The following is a 19167-nucleotide window of genomic DNA, read 5'->3' as shown; positions in this document are numbered from 1 at the left end:
GCAAGCGTATAAAATATCGTGGCAAATAGATTCAAACGACAATAGTTCAGGTTGCCGACCATTCACGCAGATTTCACATTGATCTGATCCACACTCACTGGATTGCTCGCAGGCTCCTTCACACGACTTCTTCATCCAAACGCTCCATGAGTCTCTTCAACGCTTTGTTTTCATTATAATTCTGCTCCATGATAAGATTTTCCACGTTGACAGCAGTTAACAATCAAAATATCACAATCAAATGACCAATTAAAAATTTCATAACAATCAGCATCCCACAGAAGACAAAAGCCAAATAATTATCAGTGCCCAAGAGAGTAGAAAACTGTCAAATGTCAAACAACCACACAACATCCTTTTCTATAAACACAATGAACACGGCTGCGCACACCAGACAATGCCAAATGTTACTTTCTCAGCCGTTATAATGAGAATAATCCTTGGAGTATGGTGCCTTTCCTTTTGAGGCAAACCCACGAGAAATTAATGGCCCCATGGCACTATTTACATGAGTATGTGCTCGAAGGCGAGGGCTGGAAGGGATTTTTCACGAAGGCCCATGGGAAAGATGTATGGGCTTATTGTATGGACGATTCAAATATTTTCCCTTCATCAATCAACGCTACTGATGGACTGCTCTTCTCAGGTGGCGTAATTGATAGACAGTGCTTCATTTCTCCATCGTTGGTAGCTGCATCATGGATTCAAGTCCTTTCTATTAGTGTATTTCAACAACAATAGCAGTCTCACGGCTCTCATTCTGCAGCGTCCAGACTGAGTAGCTTGCAGTTCAGTTTCAAGTACAATAGATAGCTCACAACCGTGTTCTGATAGCACAGGAACGATATTAAATAAAATTAACACATAAAAAATACCAACATAGAAATGGCGGAAAAGGTCTCAGCCTTACTGTATTCTTCTTATAATACAATCCAATTGTACAAATAATGATAATTGTACAAATAATCGCCATGCTGCAAGCCCCGGCCACCAGGGCTGCTAGCCCTGATACAACCATGACCTGTGCATCTGATTTTACTGCTCCAACTCCCATCATTAACGACGCAATTGACACCAATCCATCGTTAGCTCCCAGCACAGCTGCCCGAAGCCATTGGCCTCTCTGTTCGTAATTATCTCTACTTTCACCTTCTTTCACTTTCACTTTCACTTTCCTAATTTCTGGTATCGCAATGCTTACATCATGTTGTTCAGAGCATGGGGATGCCTCTGTAACCGTGGCTTCTTTTGTTATACAATTCGTTCCCATTGCAGCCATTCGGCTTTGAAGATGATCACAGAAAATGAAGCTGGAATTACAAAGTAGGGAAGAAGAAATGAAGAAATGAGATGAAAATGTGCGGCAGAGGTTTCCAAAGCCGTGTGTTCTCCACGCTCTGGAAAGTGTGTTTATGTACTTTTCCTTTCCAAATAGTGACGGCCATTACCATACACTGCTTACCGCCTTTCATACAACAATATACGATACACTGAGATAGGACTAATACATTTTTTAATATTTACGGATTGGTTTACGGATTGGTGTGTGATCAGCGTGGACGTGAACCATTTTGGGTTTATCTTCGAAGTGGGATGCGGCTTGGACAACTAATTAGTATTTTAGTATTTTTTTTCACAGTTGAAAGCTTATTATAATTTAATTGAGTAGCAGTTAGGATAGTCAATTCTGGCTGATAATCGGGAATGCAGGTAAGTTACTACTAACTATAGCTGATAAAATAACTATATATCTTTCTAGCAAAGATTTCACCTGATTCAAGTTCTTCCATCTTTCATTTTGTTCAGAGTTTTGAAAGATTTATTTCAATTTTTATTTAAATTTGGAGTTTTAAAAGATCTAATTCAATTTTCATTTAAATTTGAGTGATAATTAATTATTTAACAATTCGTATTATTTTAAATGATTTTGTTTTTAAATTATTATTAATATATTTATATAAGTTAAATGATTGGCAAATATTTATTAACTATCAAAACACTTATTAAATTATTAAAATTAAAAAACAATCATAAAAATTAACTAAATTATTATTGTTATTGTTGATGATAAAAATAATTAATATATAAGTTAAACAATTTAAAAAAAACACACATAACAAGATTCTTAAGCATAGAGATTCACCCCTAAGTTATCAATAATGGGTTAGCTTATGAATAGCACATGCCCAAAAAACCATAACTCATTTTATATAACACTTGTTTAGATGGATTTTTTTTAAACAATAAATTTAATTAAAAATGAAAAAAAAAACACATAATTATTTTGGAAATAAATCCTAGCCTTTGATTTTTGTATACTGTTAAGACTATTCTACAATATCCTTTCGAGTACCATCTACTTAACAATTATTGATAATTAAATTAAAATTTTAGAAGCCTAATTCCAAAATAGCCATACCTATTTGCATAATAAACCTTCACTACCCACCATTTTCTAAAATTCAATACATCAATTACAACTTTACCCACTGCTTTTCTCAAATATTTTTTAGATTCCTTCTTCATTACTTCTTAATCATAAATAGAAAAAAATAGCAGAGGTGGTTTTCTTTCATATTAACATCATTAATTTTATAGATTTTGTAATCATTTTGTATATCTTATATGCTCATAGATATGAAGAATCTTTCTTTTAATTTTATTCTTCCTCTTCTTTATTTAGAATGACATTACGGAAAACCCAAAATAATTCTCCAAATTTTCTGGATGATAGAGGAGAAAAACCACCAGTCTTAATCACAAGGCTTAGCCCCAAAAGACTAGAACCTGGTCCTTGACGCGACCCATTACCAGACTTAACCCCAAGAGAGTAAAAAATAGTCACACCCATGAAACGTTATAACACAGTAATGTGTCATTACCTTTTCTACACTAGGAGGCGACGTCCAATAGGAGGAAAGCTGAGAGATGGTGCATGTGGTGGGCAGGAGGTGCGTTCCCCACAATGTATAAATTTCAATTTAAAAGACGACATCGGCACACACACCAAAATAATGATTATAAGAAAAAAGAAAAAAGCAACCGGCATGCGGAGTTCTCGTGTCTAATCGGGATAATGGTACCGCCACTTGCAATTAAAAAAAACGTCCGTCACAATTTGATGGGTCATTAATTAGTAAAATTGAGAAGTTTGTATGATTGTAGAGTTGAGTCTTCTGTGATCCATATCAAGTTTACAAAAAAAATTTCGATGAAAATTACATGAAATATCATTTGCCGACGCGTTTCGAACCAACCAGTGTGGTTCATCGTCAGGACAAGTTGAAGAAACAGATCCAGGTTAGCATGTTAAATAGACCGAGCAGAGCCTCCAACGGCTAGTTTGACCAACCGCTAATATTGATTAATGGACTGGGATCAAAACATTTTTAATAATAAAAAGGAGATAAGTTATATAGGAGACCAATAAATAATTTAAATTAGTGATAATAGTTTATTAATAAATAGTTAAAATTTATAGATTAATTATTATTTAAAAGGAAATTAGTTGCAAAGGACCACTTCTATGAATAAATTAAATGTGAATACGAGTTAAATGTGAATAAAAATAACTAAATAATAAAAAATAAAATAAAAATAATAATAAATAAATAAATAAAAATACAAATAAAAATATAAAATAAAAATAATAAAAATAAAAATAAAAATAGTAATAATAATAATAAATAAATAAATAACAATAAAAATAAAAATAAATAAATAAAAATAATAATAAATAAATAAATAATAAAATAATAAAAAATAATTAACAATAAATAAAAATACAAATAAAAATAAAAGTAATAAAAATAAAAATAATAATAATAAATAAAATAAATAACAATAAAAATAAAAATAAATAATAAATAAATACAGATAAACTAACTACAAATAAAAATAAAAATAAAAATAAATAAATAAATAAAAATAACTAAATAAATAAATAATAATAAAATAAAAATAAAAATAATAATAATAATAATAAAATAAATAAATAAATAAAATAATAAAATAATAAATAAATAATAATAATAATAAAATAAATAAATAAATAAAATACAAATACAAAATAATAAAAATAACAAAAATAATACTAATAATAAAAAATAAAACAAAATAGATAACAATAAAATAATAAATAAATGAAAAAAAAAAAGGAAGGATGAAGGAGGCGGAAAAATGACTAAGAAAGGAGTGCCGGGACCCAACACCTACTGATTTTCCAGCCATCTTCTCTATTGAGATTGTTAGGCCTCTTTTCAATCTCAAGCGCTTCCCTAAATTTCCGATGATGGAAGTGCGAAACCTTAGCAATAACACTAGCCTCCTCAATACAGACATGATGATTGGTTTTCTCAGCATGCTCAGCTAAAGCGGAAGACTTAGTTCGCCTATGTTTAAGGTCCGCTGAATGCTCACTAATCCTTTGATTAATGGAGCGACCAGTCTCCCCAATATAGGGGGTCCCACAGGAACAAGGGATCAAATACACACCTTTCATATCTTTAGGGTCGATAGGATCCTTCACTGATCTAAGGGATGCACGAATGGTGTTCAAGGGCCTAAAGGTCACAGGGACATTATGCCTCCTGAGAATCCTTCCAATCTTATCAGTAGTCCCCTGAACATACGGAATATGGACACCTGGAACCCGCTCCTTTGGTTCCCTTTTAGACAGAGAATTCTTGGAAGCTTTAAGGAAAGCCTTCAGACCCATGTATCTACTATAACCATTCTTGACAAAGACATCAAGGAGATGGGATTTCTCCTTCTCAAAGCTCTGCTTATCTGAGATTCTTAGGGCTCTAGCAGCAAGGGTATTGAGAACACCCATCTTTTGAGTCGGGAAATGGGGAACTAGCATGAAGACACTGCTCAGTATGGGTTTTCTTCTGAAAAACTTGGGGAATAATAAAAATCACATGATATTTCATGTGATTTTCGCCGAAAAATCTTTTGTAAGCTTGTATGATCTCAAAGATCCCAGCTTCCACTCCCGGAAATTAGGACAATTGTTTTTTGTCAAACATCAACATTTTTTTCATAAGAGAATTTGAATTGGTGAAGGCTGTTATAGTGATTCATTAGCATTTATGTCATTAGCTTAGTTTAGATTTAATATTCATGCTCTTTGATATAGTGATTCATGTTTTGTCAGGATCAACATTAGAATAATCGAATGAGCGTTTCCCATTAAACAAAATTTAAATTATGTAATTAGCATTTCATAAGTGAGAATGATTTTACTATTAAGAGATATAATGCTTGAAATGATTTGTTTGTTTTTTTCATTATAGAAGTAATTTGTAGCAAGCCTGTCTTTGTTGTAATATTCTTGTTTAAACAAGTGACTGAATAAAGTTAAAACATGAACGAATTCTATACGATTTAATGAATGGGTTCTTCAATATTTAGTGAGTGAGTTTGTTGAGCATTGAGTCTTTTAAAACAAGTACAATTTATTTGAAGCTTTGTTAGAGCAGCATGCTTGATTCATGGTTGAATGCTTTAAGTAGGTAGAGGAGTTTGAGTAAATAGGTTTCCATACTTAAACATTGATTATAAGAGGAAATCACCTACTCTGTAATTAGATCTTGAATCTGAACCAATACATAGTGTAACTCAGTGATTACGATCCCTAGTTGATGATTTAATATTAGGAGCTTTGAAATGATGAATAAAACTCCTTACATTTTTTGCGCCAATGCCAAGGAGTTGCAATTGGTTCAGGTAATAATTTCTTTTACAGTGCGATCCTAGTTACAAGGCAACTAGAGGGTGGAGATGATGGTAAGACATGAGTGAAGAGCCACGCATCCGCTTTGGTTTGGAGTCACTCCAAAGTCTGGTTGTCCAAGTAAGAGAGGATGTCAAGTTTGGTGAGTTTTATTACAATTAGTTTTAATTCATTTAGATTAAAAATTCAAGCTCTTTAAAGATAAAACATTTTAGGGGTGCTATAAGAACCCTGAGGTACTAATCCATGTTGCGAGACAAGGATCATCAACCAGCAAGAGGAATTCAAGAATGATTGAGAGGCTTGAAGAATGTCCCTCGAAGAACTTTCTCAAATCCTAGCAGTAGCTGGGGTATCTGCTTCTCAGGAAGAGTTCATCCTAACCACATTTAGGAAATTATCAATCTCTCCACAATAAGAAAAGGATTTGGAAGTCTCCCTTAATTCCTCTTGCTTATCTACCAAGGAGATCGAGAAATCATGTACCAAATATGATGGGGAGGATCCAGCTGAACCTGAGATAGAAGAACTTGCACCATGCCCATCAAAAAACCTTGTATGCATTCGAGAGACCAATTATCCAAGTTTGCCTGGCATGACCGAGGAGGACTTTCAGAGTGGTCCAAATGAAGAAATGGGCCAATACCATCAGGATTACATCCAGCATTGGTTCCAAATCACAATCCAGTCAAAGTACCACTCTCATCTTCAAGTACTTTTTGTATCACATTTTTCAAAACTATTGAATTTTCATGCTCATGTACCTTCTAGAGTTTATATGTTAAATCTGAGCATGAATATATCCTTTTACCTGATCCACACATGGCTTCATTTGAAGTTGTCTTTCACTTGAAGGAGGACATATTTTCTCTAGTATAGTAGTAAAGTTAGTATTGTAAATAAATAAATGAAAATAGTACAGAGAAAAATAAGTCCTTTTGTGAAAACCAGCTTGTCTGGCGCAACTAGACAGGACTTTGCTCGAAAACCAGGTAACTAGCGGGAAAAGTTCCTAATGAAGTTTCTAAATTTGTATGAGTTCTTGAAATCATATAACTTTCAATTCATTATGTCTTGTACTCGTTTTGGTTGATGTGGGATTCCTTAAGGCCCACCTACCAACAAGCCTTGTCCCATCGACATTAGAAAATCATTCGGAACCAAGGTTAGGGTTAGATAAGGTACTTGGTATCTTGCATGCCTTAATGGCAGGTATCCTTGTTTTGAAGAAAACTTTATCAAATAATCGCAACATAGAAATTTGATTAACTTGTTTTGAATTTAGATATTGGATTTTGGTTAGGTATTTTTTATTCCATTTATTGTTAAACAATTTTTCCACAGAATATGTAGACTAGTTTTATATTGTTACAAGGAGTATGATCGACTTAGTTAGCATATTTTTTTCTTAGAAAGAAACTACCTCAATGTTATCTATAGAATTTTTTATGATTTTATTGGCGAATTTGCATTCCTGGTCTAGAAAACATGACAATACCATATGCAACACATTTTAATTTTCTTGCAACTTAAGGATAAATGTTTTCTTTCATTTGTGTTTGTTTAGAAAGTACAAATTTATATCTCATTTATATATTTTTTTTCAATATTTTCAGGATTGTGATAGTAGTTGAACTTGTGAAGTAAGCCTATGGTTTATTTTCAATTGTGCTTATTTAGTAAGTATATATGTTCTTTTTCATTTATATTTCTCTAATTCTCGATTTTAAGTCTACGGTTTATTTTCAATTGTGTTTATTTAGTAAGTATAGGTGTTCTTTTCCATTTATATTTTTCCAATTCTCAATTTTCACTATCGTTCGAGGAGTATATGCTTTTGTTTATATTAGCGTCTATGTGTATGTTTCTTTTCATCATTATTTATTTATATAGTTGAGAATAATGAAATTTGATTTTCTAATCCATTTCACTCAATAAAAGTTGTTCATATTGATATTTGATTTTCTACTCCCTTTCACCCATTAAAATTTATTTGTTGTATACAATGTTTGTCATTTAATATTATAGTATAGGATAAGTATATGTTGCAGAAATTATGATTTTTTTGTATAGTTAAATTTTTATATTAGAATTGAATAATAGAAATTATAATTTAAGTGATAATAATAAAACTTTTGTTCCACATCCCCTATCTTCACTGCCATGGACACAATGACATTCATCTTTATATCAATCATCTACAATGCCCATGAACATTATAGGAGATAAATGTCCGTGCAAAACAAGTTTCTTGGAATTCACATCTCATTCAATTGAAAATAAGTTTCTCCATATTAGTTTGAACGAAACATTGTCAAAGAAATAAACTTATAAACCTTCATTAAACCAATGAGGTAGGGTGCTCACCAAAAAGTACCATTTTAGCATAACAATTTCACTTTCATATCTATTTTTTCATCAAGACTTTAATTGATTAACTCGTAGCATGCCAACAATCTAGACTCCAATTTAACTATATTTAAACTAAGCTACAGGTACTAGGTGTATTGAAAAGGGCCTTCGCAATAAGCTACCAATTCAAATCTGCACAAGTTAAACAACAAAATTGTCTTGCACTATTACTTAAAAAGGAATCTTGACTTAAAAAAATAATATTTAGTGGATTTAGATCCACTTATATGTGTTCGGGTCACAAACCATTTAATATAGCATCTGTGGGTGCAACCAATATCTTTGACTTAAAAAAAAAACATCGGGTGAGTTTGAATCAACTTCTATGTGTTCGTGAATTTCGATCCACTTCTCTCTATATACAACTGTATATTCTATGACTACCTCAAAATACTCCCATAACTTCAATAACCTTTTATAGATATTAAACTTTACAAAACAATAGCTAAAAATCTATCTTAACTCTAATATTATTTATATTTAAACCCATTATAATATAAATAATCATTTTAATGTTATTTTTTAAATGTGCCTTATACGACTATAAAATCTTTTCATCAAAATTATTTGAATATTGTAGTTTATTAATAGTAATGGTACTTTATTAATTTATTTATCAAATTAGTTTAGATTTGATAATATGTTTTTAGAAATAATTTATAGGAGTATAAAAAATTATTATATAATTAATTAATTTTAATATTTATAAAATAATTAATTTTAAGATGTTTAAATAGATATATATTTATATGAAATGTTTTATTTTCTATATAAAAAAATAAAGAAATTAGGATAATAAAATTTAAAAGATATATTTATTAAGAAAATTTTGAAGGATGGGAATTTATTTTAAGATTTAGAAATATTGTAAAATGTTTGGTAATTTTTTTAATAAATATTTAAAGTTTAAAATGATTTTGTATAATATTTATAGTTTATTTGCCATTTTTTTGTAAGATTGATAAAATTACATCTTTATCATGTTCAATTTTTCACTAAAATTAAAGAATAGCAAAACATTTCAACCTAATCTAACTGAGCTACCCAAACAAACAATTCATTTGTTATTTTTAAGATAAAATAATTTTATACTATAAAATTTAAATGCCTCATCCTTAAAAATCATTACATACCCATCATTTATAGCTCTTCCTGATATAACATACAAATCATGACAATCACGCACATATATAGTCCCACTGTTGAAAAATGCATATGGCCGGAGCATTTAAGAAAACATACGAAAAAACTGAAATATGGTTGTAATGATGAAATCGAGATGATGTTCTTAATCAGTGTGATGATCGTTGAAGGCACTTATGTGCGTCATGCAGTAGAAGCGCCAAAGAGCTTAAGCAAGCCGTAGGTTAGCAGCATGGCCATCCATCCTCCTATCAACACTCTCAAACATCCCTTCACCACGGGAGACCGGCCATAGTAAGCTCCCACTGCGCCAAACAACACAAGTGCCATGCTGGACGCTACTCCCATCGTAACAACTCTGATAACGTAATCAGTAATAAACGCTGCAGAGAGTAAAGGTACAACTCCTCCCACACAAAACGCCACGGCCGATGCACATGTTGCCTGGAATGGGTTGGGGAGTTGCTCATCCTCATCATCATTTTTATAAATTAAAACTTCAGGGAGTGGCGTAGATAGAACCAGGCTTGCTGTTGTAACCCTAGTGGGAGAAGGAAAGAGCGAATTGCTAGAGATCTGTTCAAGCGAATTGATAGCTACAATGTGAGATATCCAAACACTTGAAAAGAGGTCTGAGGAAGGGTGCTCAAGAGCTCTCAACAAGGAACTCCTCTCTTCAATCTCTTATGCAAAAATGCTCTCTCTCAAATAAACTAAGAGAATTCTCAATGATGGTAGAACTCTCCCAATGATGAAATGTAGTATTGCTCAGGGAGAAATTTTGATAGCATAACTTTGCCTCTTGTTTTTGGTCTTCCAATGGCCTGTTTATATAGAATTTTTAACTCCTCCTTCCCTTCCTTCTCTCATTAATGAGAAAATGACTTGAGAGAAGGACAAGAGGATCCCTTGGAGACTGAATATCTCCAATTCGACTTGAAATCGGTTGTCTTAGAATGATACATGTAAGGGAATCCCACTCCAAACTTGTGTGAAGTGGTCCCAATTGCTGACTAGGACTTTGGTTGACTTGCATGACTATTGAAGAAACAATTGCATGATTTGCTAATTTTTTCCTTTGGAGTGTTTGCACGGTTTTGATTTTTTAAATTGGACCTTGGAAAACATTTGATTTTTTTATTTTCATGGTGTCTTCAGCTGGAAGATCTTCACTTGTACTTGTTATTGTCTGACTTTAACAACTCACTTTAAAAGGATGGGATAATGCACAAAAGTGTGCATACTTGGTAAGTCTATCAGCTACCACCATGATGACACTCTTTCCTTTGGACTTAGGTAAACCTGTGATAAAATCCATTGAGACCTCCTCCCAACGTTGACTTGGAATGGTTCGAGGTTGGAATAGATCTGGGGTATTAATTGTCTCAACTTTATTTTGTTGGCAAACCAAACATTCTACCACAAACTTCTAAATATCAGATTCAAGGTCATCCCAAAAAAAATTCCTTCTTGACCTTGTGGTAAATTTTTAAAAATCCCGAGTGCCCTCCTAAAGGAGAGGTGTGCAATTCCAAAATAATCTTTTGTTTGATTTGGAAATTCTTACATAGATATAAGTGATCTTTGTACCATAATGAGTCATTTTTCCAGATAAATGTATCAGATGTATTGGGATCTTGTTGCAACTTTTGAATAAGTGTCCACACCTCTTCTTCATTCTTCCATTCCTCCCTTGCTTCAATTATCTAGTTAGGCTGGATAATACAAATAACATAGAGAAACACTTCCACATCCTCATCCCTTCTTGAGAGTGCATACGCAACAACATTTTCTTTCCTTTTTTTGTAGATGATTTCAAAGTAGAACTCAAAATCTTAATGACCCTTTTTTATTGCTCTTCTGAAGATAATATTTGTTTCAAAATGTATTTAATAATATAATGATCTGTTTTTACCTTGAAGTGTGTTCCCATTAGGTAAGGGCGCCATTGCTTCAGGGCATGTAATATTGCCAACATTTCCTTCTCATAAATAGGCTTGTGTAAATACTTTCCCTTGATTGGACGACTTTCAAAAGTAATGGGTCTTCCTTCTTCCATTAAAACAACACCAATTCCATTTCCTGAGGCATCACATTCCACCTTAAAGGCTTTTGTGAAGTCTAGAGTAGCTCAGAGACAGGAAAATAAAGGGACATTTGGGCATCCGGTGCTTTCTATATATAAAAAAGCATTCACAATTGCAAAGCTTATATATTTGATACATTGCAAGAGTCAATTAAGCCTATGGTCATAGTACTTAGTCCTTAAAATGAGCGCTGAAATAAAGGCACAAGTAAGGTAGGTGCTAAGAAAAAGGGGCTAAATTGCTTTCACACCATTTATAAATACAAACATAGTAAAATAATTTTAGGGTGCTAAACGTGAAATACATAGAATTGCAAGTTGTAAGAGGAAGTGTAAAGAGATAGTATCTTCATAAGAAGAAGTGTTTGAATGACGAGATATACATAGTCCTACCGTGAAAGAGAGTGTGCAAAGGAGTCTGAGTGCACTGTTGAGAAGAGGTCACATGCATAAATTGAGAAGTGCAGTGCAACATGAGCTGTGTGTGAGATCAAAGTGATATGAAAGATAAATGATAAGAACATAGAGTGTGTGAGTGAATTGGTGAGATCAAAGAGATCTGAAAGATAAATGAGAAGAACATAGAGTGTGTGAGTGAAATGGTGAGATCAAAGAGAACTGAAAGATAAATGAGAAGAATATAAAGTGTGTGAGTGAATTGGTGAGATCAAATCTAGGCCATAGGAGAAGAGATGCAAAGCGGAGACAAAATTTGACAACAAAAGAAGGTTAAGGAATTGATGGATGGAGTCTTTGCAGATGTGATTGAGTATACATCTAAATTGTTGAAGTAACTTTGAAGAGATGGTAAAGAATTGGTGTCCAGAGAAAATTTGAGAAGGAGCATAAGAGATATTGTGGAAGATCAAATCAGATCAAAGATTAAGAAGCCTATATGAGGAAGAATTTAAAGAAAGTGCCTATAGATTTAAGTTTGAAATTATATGAAAAAGGGATTTGTTAGGTAGAGTAGGTTGGTGCTTGTAAATTAAGGGATTGGTGTCTCCTTCAGGTTAGTGACTATAAATATAAGGGGGATTGGTGTCTTTTGCAGGTTGGTGCTTACTAGTGGGGGTTGGTGTCTCTAGCAAGTTGGTGCTTACTAGTGGGGGTTGGTGTCTCTAGCAAGTTGTTTCTTGTAAAGAAAGGATGCCTAGTGTTTCTTGTAGGTTGGTGCCTATAAAGACCTATGTAATTGTGGGTGTCTGCAAATACATTTGATTAAAAAAATGTGGTTTTTTCCTAAATGAGCTTCCATGTATATCCCATATTCACCATTCATACATTTTGATTATTGAATACCTGTGTTTAATAATTCTAAAACTTTATAATAATATTTTCAAAAACTCTGTCTTATATATATATATATATATATATATATATATATATATATATATATATATATATATATATATATTTTTATTTATAAATGTATTAAACATTTCCTATTTTTAATAATTTCTATTTAATTTCTAATTTTAATATTTTAATAACATAACATAATAATTTTATGTTCAAATTATTTATATTTAAATAACTAAATTAAATTAAATTAATTATATATATATATATATATATATATATATTTTTTTTTAAAACTATGTCTCAACAACATTAACAATATGTTTTTATAATTTAGTAATCTATTTTTAAAATAACATATTATAATGATAGCAGCGTGGTAGACTATGTTATTTCCGATCTCCCTTTATGCAACAAAATAATAAACTTTGACATCTTAATTGATCATAGGCCTTTACTTATAACTCTCAATTTTGTCATGTCTAGAGATCCAATGGAAGATAATCCTTATAGACAAAAGAACTTAATCTTTGATAGAAATGAAAACGATCTCTTTCTAAATGAATTAAAAACTAATTTGCTTCCTTTATCTAGTATAGACAACATAGAAGACCTCTCTCATAATTTTACTACAACCCTCTCATATTCTATTAACAAGTTCTCAATTGAAGTTTCAAGTAATAAAAGAAACAACAAAACCAACCCATAGTATGACAAAGATTGTAAAAGTGCGAGGAGAGCAATTAAGGAACTTGTTGATGAATCTATTAAAATTGGCAAGATAAAAATATACAAAGCCCTAAATAAAAGGAAAAAAGGCAGTATATTCATAAAAGACAAGAGAATCTCTTACACCTCTCTAAGGTAGCTCTTAAGAAATTCTGGAGGCAGATTCTAACTAGGAAAACTAAAGGTAATAATAAAATTGCGTTAAACGGCTGAAATTCCTATCTTAAAAAGCTTTATGAATCTCCGAATGTCATGGATAACTTTGAAACCCTGCTCACAACGAAAGAAGTTTTCTCATTAGAAGACATTGATTTTGGGGTTAAACGTCTGACAAATGGGAAAGCTAAGGACATTGAAGGTTACCGGGCATAAATCTTAAAAATTGGAGGTCTTGTCCTCATCCCCCACATCCACAAGCTTTTCAATCAAACGATCAAGCAAGGGTTCCCTAAACCTTGGACACAGAGCCTCATTATCCCTATTTTAAAAAGTGGGGATACAAATAACCCCTCTAATTATCAGACAATTATGATCAGCCCTCTCTTAGCCAATTTGTATGGTATTATTATGGAAAAAAAGTTGAGCATATGGCTTGAAAGTGAAGGTAAGTGGGTTAAAGGCCAAGTGGGTTTTAGAAGGAAACACTCAACAACGGACCACCTCGTTATGCTTAGGATCATTGTGGAGGAATGTCGCAATGATAAATCCAATCTCTTTTGTTGCTTTGTGGACTTTAGAAAGGATTTCGATATGGTTCCTAGAAACAACCTATGGAATATATTAGAAGAGCTAAAGGTTCCTTTCGAGTTGAGAGTTGCCGCTATAAGGTTATACGAAAATTGAATTGCAAGTTAAAGAGCAATGAGGGGTGGTTGAAAGATATTAAGTGTAATATCGGAGTGAAACAAGGTTGCCTCCCCTCCCCTACCCTATTTGGCATTTACATCGACAAGCTAGAAGGTTGTTTATAGGAAGTAGGTTGTGTTGGCACGATCTTAGCTGGGATAGTCATCATCCTTCTTCTCTATGCTTGACGATATTGTTCTTCTTGCAAGGTGCCCATCTGATCTTGATAAGCAACTTAGTCTTCTTAAGGATTTTTGCTCTACCATGGGTATGACTGTTAACACTGAAAAAAAAGTTATGATTCAAATCCAAAAAGGACACTTACACTAATTTTATGTATGACAATAATAACTTGGAGGAAGTATCTTCTTAGAAGCACCTAGGAATTGATATTCATCACAAGCTCAACTTGAACCATAACATTGAGAAAAGGATAAATGGGGGGTGGAAAGCTTATTTTGGTCTTGAAAATAATTGTAAAATGGAAAACCTCGTAATGTGGGATAGAAAGAAGTTCCTCTTTGAAACTTTAGTCACTCTTGTTATCTTATATGGATGTGAGGTTTGGGGTTGCGGCATCTCTTGAGAATCCTGGAGAAAGATTGAGCAAATCCAGAAGCGTTTTATAACGTATAACCTCAAAATTAAAAGCAATACACCCTATCATATTCTCGTTATAGAAGTGGGTCTTTCCCCTATTGAGAGCCTAGGTATGACTAGGCTTCTGTTGTATAAGCACAAACTCAATAACATAGGAGACCATAGACTTCCTAAGCTAGCTTTAAATTCCAACCAAAACCAGCTAAGGCTCAAACGAGGTTGGTATAAAGACACCAGGGCCTGGTTAAACCATTGGGAGATCGATGAGAATGTTGCATTGCAAAACATTAATAACATTAAAAATATTGTTACTTCTAAGTTCAAAGAAAAAATGTGGTGTGAGAAAAATTTAGCAGCTAAAAGAAAATTAAGATATTATAAGGAGTTCATCAACCCCACCCTAGAAGATCAAAAATATCTCTTGGTTTTAACTAGCTCAAAGAAGAAAATTAACATAGCCAAGATTAGAACGAACTCTCATGAGCTCCATAGTGAACATTGCCATCTATGTGAGAATATGAACATCGAGGATGAAAATCACTTCCTTTTAGAGTGCCGCGCATACAATCACATTAGATCTCAGTTTCATAATTTTGTTGCAATACTGACCTTCTTAGCCTTTTACGATGTCAAAATTATAGTGAGTTTGGGAGGCTTCTCTCCAAGCTTTTTGAGCATTGGAATAAAATCTTAAATCAAACTAAATAATTCGTTTTCTTTAGGTCCGATAGACCAAAGTTTGGTCTCAGTGGATGTTAACCACCACCATCATCATCATAATATTATGTATATATAATTAAGTTAAAAACTTTAAAATTTATTTTTAAAATAATTTATATTATAATATATAAAAATAAAATTATTTGAATGTTATATATATTATTTTACTATTAATTTGTAATTTATAATATAAAATTTAATGATTTTATAAAAAAATAAAGTTAAAGGGAATTTGGTACATTGATAAAGCATTCCTCTTATGTAACCAACCTAATTTTTCGATTTTTTTTTTGAAAATAGTTCATAACAATAATAATATTCTTTGGAGCCCACGGGGCTTTGGATTGACGGTGAATGGGTGCGCTGTTAAGGCACTCCTTGCGATAGGTCACTGGTTCAATTCCCCGTGGGTACTTAGTTTAGTCTTAACCTAGAAAAAAAAAAATAATATTCTTTGGAAATAGTTCATAAAATTATAGAGCTTTTTTATCAAAATTATTTGAATATTATGATTTAACAAAATTTTTGGAAACAATCTATAAAATTATAATTATATATATATATATATATATATATATATAGATATATTAGACAATAAAACTAAAAATTACCTTTATTATAAATTAAAGAGATACTTAGACAATAAAACTAAAAATTACCTTTATTATAAATTAAAAAATTACTTTCATTATAAATTTAACAGGTTTATATATAATAATTAAATTAGATAAAAAAAATTAATATTTATTTTAATTATTTCATTTTATCAAAAAAAAAAAAAAAATACACTTAAAAAAATAATGGTTATTTTTAAATTATATATTTATATATATATATATATATTATTTTACTTTAATTTTCTAAATTAATATATTATTATTATAATAATTTTATTATTTAATTTATATTAATATATTATTATTATAATAATTTTATTATTTAATTTATATTTTTCAAATTATTTTTGATTAATTCACAAATTGCTAGTATCAAAGAATTGGGAGTGTAGTAGATTTTCCGTGTAATATAATAAAGTTTGATATTTTTAAATATTTGTATATGGGCCAGCCTTTAGAATTTTTATTTTACAAATAAAAATTAAATTAGAATGTATTGCAATGAGATTTAAAATTGCATGTAAAATTTTAAATATTGAAATAATTTATAGGTTTCACAGGTTGTCTATTATATTATTTTTAATTTTTAATTTTATGTAATTGTTAAATTTATTATTATAAAATTATAATAATATATGATTTTGGAAGATAAAAATGTATATATAAAAATAAGATATTTCTAACTTTTATGTAGTTATTAAAATTGTAATACTAAAGGTAATTATTAAATTTCAACCACTAATCAAAAACAAAAAAAATTAGAAAATAATTTTTAATTTTCAGGAATTTGTTTATCTTTAATTTAATTTTAATAGAAATCACTTAAGAAAACCATTATAAAAAAATGAAAATAAAACAAGATGGAATTTACATCTATCACAATAAAAAGGAATATTTTCTCCCAATTTTTTTCTGGAAAGCTTGGATTTACATGAATAGCATCCCAATATTACATATATCATGCTAGAAAGCGATTATTGTCCCAAAATATTAGCTCGAAAGCTCGGATTCACAGGAATAGCGTCCTAATATTAGGCGCAAATCATTCCAGTCTCCACATACCTAATTCAGCTTTACATTACACACAAATCAAGACAATCCCACACAGATGTAGTCCCCGCATTAAAAAATTCAGATGGCCCAAGATTTATAAAAGCATATTAAAGTGCTGAAATATGATTATAAATATGATTATTAAAGTTCTTAATTAATCACCATGGTATCTGAAGGTACGTATTTGTGTCATGCAGTAGAAGCGCCAAACAGCTTAAGCAAACCGTAGGTTAGCAGCATGGCCATCCATCCTCCTATCAACACTCTCATACATCCCTTCACCATGGGAGACCGGCCACAGTAAGCTCCCACTGCGCCAAACAACGCAAGTGCCACGCTGGACGATACTCCCATCGTAACAACTCTGATAACGTAATCGGTAATAAATGCTGCAGAGAGTAAAGGTACAGCTCCTCCCACACAAAATGCAACGGCCGATGCACATGCTGCCCGGAAGGGGTTGGGAAGCTGCTCATCCTCGCCATCATTTTTACAAATTAAAAGTTGAGGAGGAAGTGGTGTAGATGCAGCCCGGCTTGCTGTTGTAACCCTAGCGGGAGAGGAAGAGAGGGAATTGCTACAGATCTGTACTTCAAGCTTTTCAGTGGACTTCTCCACAGCATTCAGCTTTTTTGCCCCTACTTGTGCGTCACGTTGGGTGTACACCGAAACGAATTCCCCAATCGCCATGCTGCAGGCCCCGGCCACCAGTGCTGCTAGCCCTGATACGACCATGACCTTCGCATCTGATTTCACTGCTCCAATTCCCATCATTAACGACGCAATCGATACCAATCCATCGTTCGCTCCCAGCACAGCAGCCCGAAGACACTGGCCTCTCTGTTCGTAATTATCTCTACTTTCATCTTCTTTGACTTTCTCTTTTCGAATTTCTGGTATCGCAATGCTTAAATCATGTTGTTCAGAGCAGGGGGATGCCTCTGTAACCGCGGCTTCTTTTGTTATACAGTTCGTTCCCATTGCAGCCATTCGGCTGTGAAGATGATCACAGAAAGCGAAGCTGGAATTGAGAAGAAATGAGATCAAGACGCGAGGCAGAGGATTCCAGAGGCGCGTGTTCTCCACGCTGAGGGAGGTGTCTTTATGTACTTTTCATTTCTCAATAGTGACAGCCATTAACATACGCTACTTGCCGCCTTTTCCATGGTTGCCTTTCGCCCAAGAATATACGATACGTTGAGATGCGTTTTTTGAGCATATGAGATGAGTTTTTTTGAGCATATGATATTGATAAGCTATATTATTGGTCCATTGCATTGTGACAAAGCCTATTTTCAGATTAATAATTTTCATGTTAAAGAGAGATGAGATCTATTTTCAGATTAATAATTTTCATGTTAAAGAGAGATGAATCTCAATGGTTAAAAATCTTGTTACATGTTTTGTATATATATTTAACTTATATTAATATTTTTCTTTTATAATAAAAAAGTTCTAATTTAATTACTTATTATTACTTTTTTAAATATAGCAATTTGAAATGGATAAGTGTTTTGATAGATAATTATCATCATTTACTAGTCATTTAATTTATTAAATTAAATGAATTATAAATCTTCACTACCAACTAATTTTTTCTATAATTTAAATTTCTTTATTTTTATTTATTTTTGAATAATCTACCTCAATCATTGTTAAAACTTAAGTAAAAACCAGTTAAACTTAAGTAAAAACCAGTTATTTGCTAATTAAAATGGTTATAAACCTTCACTACCTAGCAACATTCTCTAAAATTCAATACATCAATTACATCATTACTCATCAGTCATAGAGTGAGGGAGAATTCAGGGACGTGGTCCTTATCATTTTAGTTTCCTTTTATGTGGGGTCTTTTTTCTCAATAAATTTTCTTAGTTAACTATTAACTTAGTTCATGTTTTTAGAGGTATAGGAAAGTTACA

At 31.9% G+C, this 19167-nt stretch overlaps 1 pseudogene; it reads right to left on the bottom strand.

Annotated features, from left to right (window-relative positions):
- Nucleotides 1-17405: 17405 nt before the first annotated feature.
- Nucleotides 17406-18303, bottom strand: LOC149154596 (vacuolar iron transporter homolog 2 pseudogene; annotated as a pseudogene).
- Between the last annotated feature and the right edge of the window lie 864 nt (nucleotides 18304-19167).

The sequence above is a fragment of the Pinus tabuliformis genome, chromosome 9 (genome assembly GCF_031772625.1).
Source record: "Pinus tabuliformis cultivar Carrire ecotype Pingquan chromosome 9, CPIR1, whole genome shotgun sequence".
Classification (NCBI taxonomy): Eukaryota; Viridiplantae; Streptophyta; class Pinopsida; order Pinales; family Pinaceae; genus Pinus; species Pinus tabuliformis.
The sequence above is the reverse complement of the archived record's forward strand: the minus strand, read 5'-3'. Positions and strand labels throughout refer to the sequence as shown.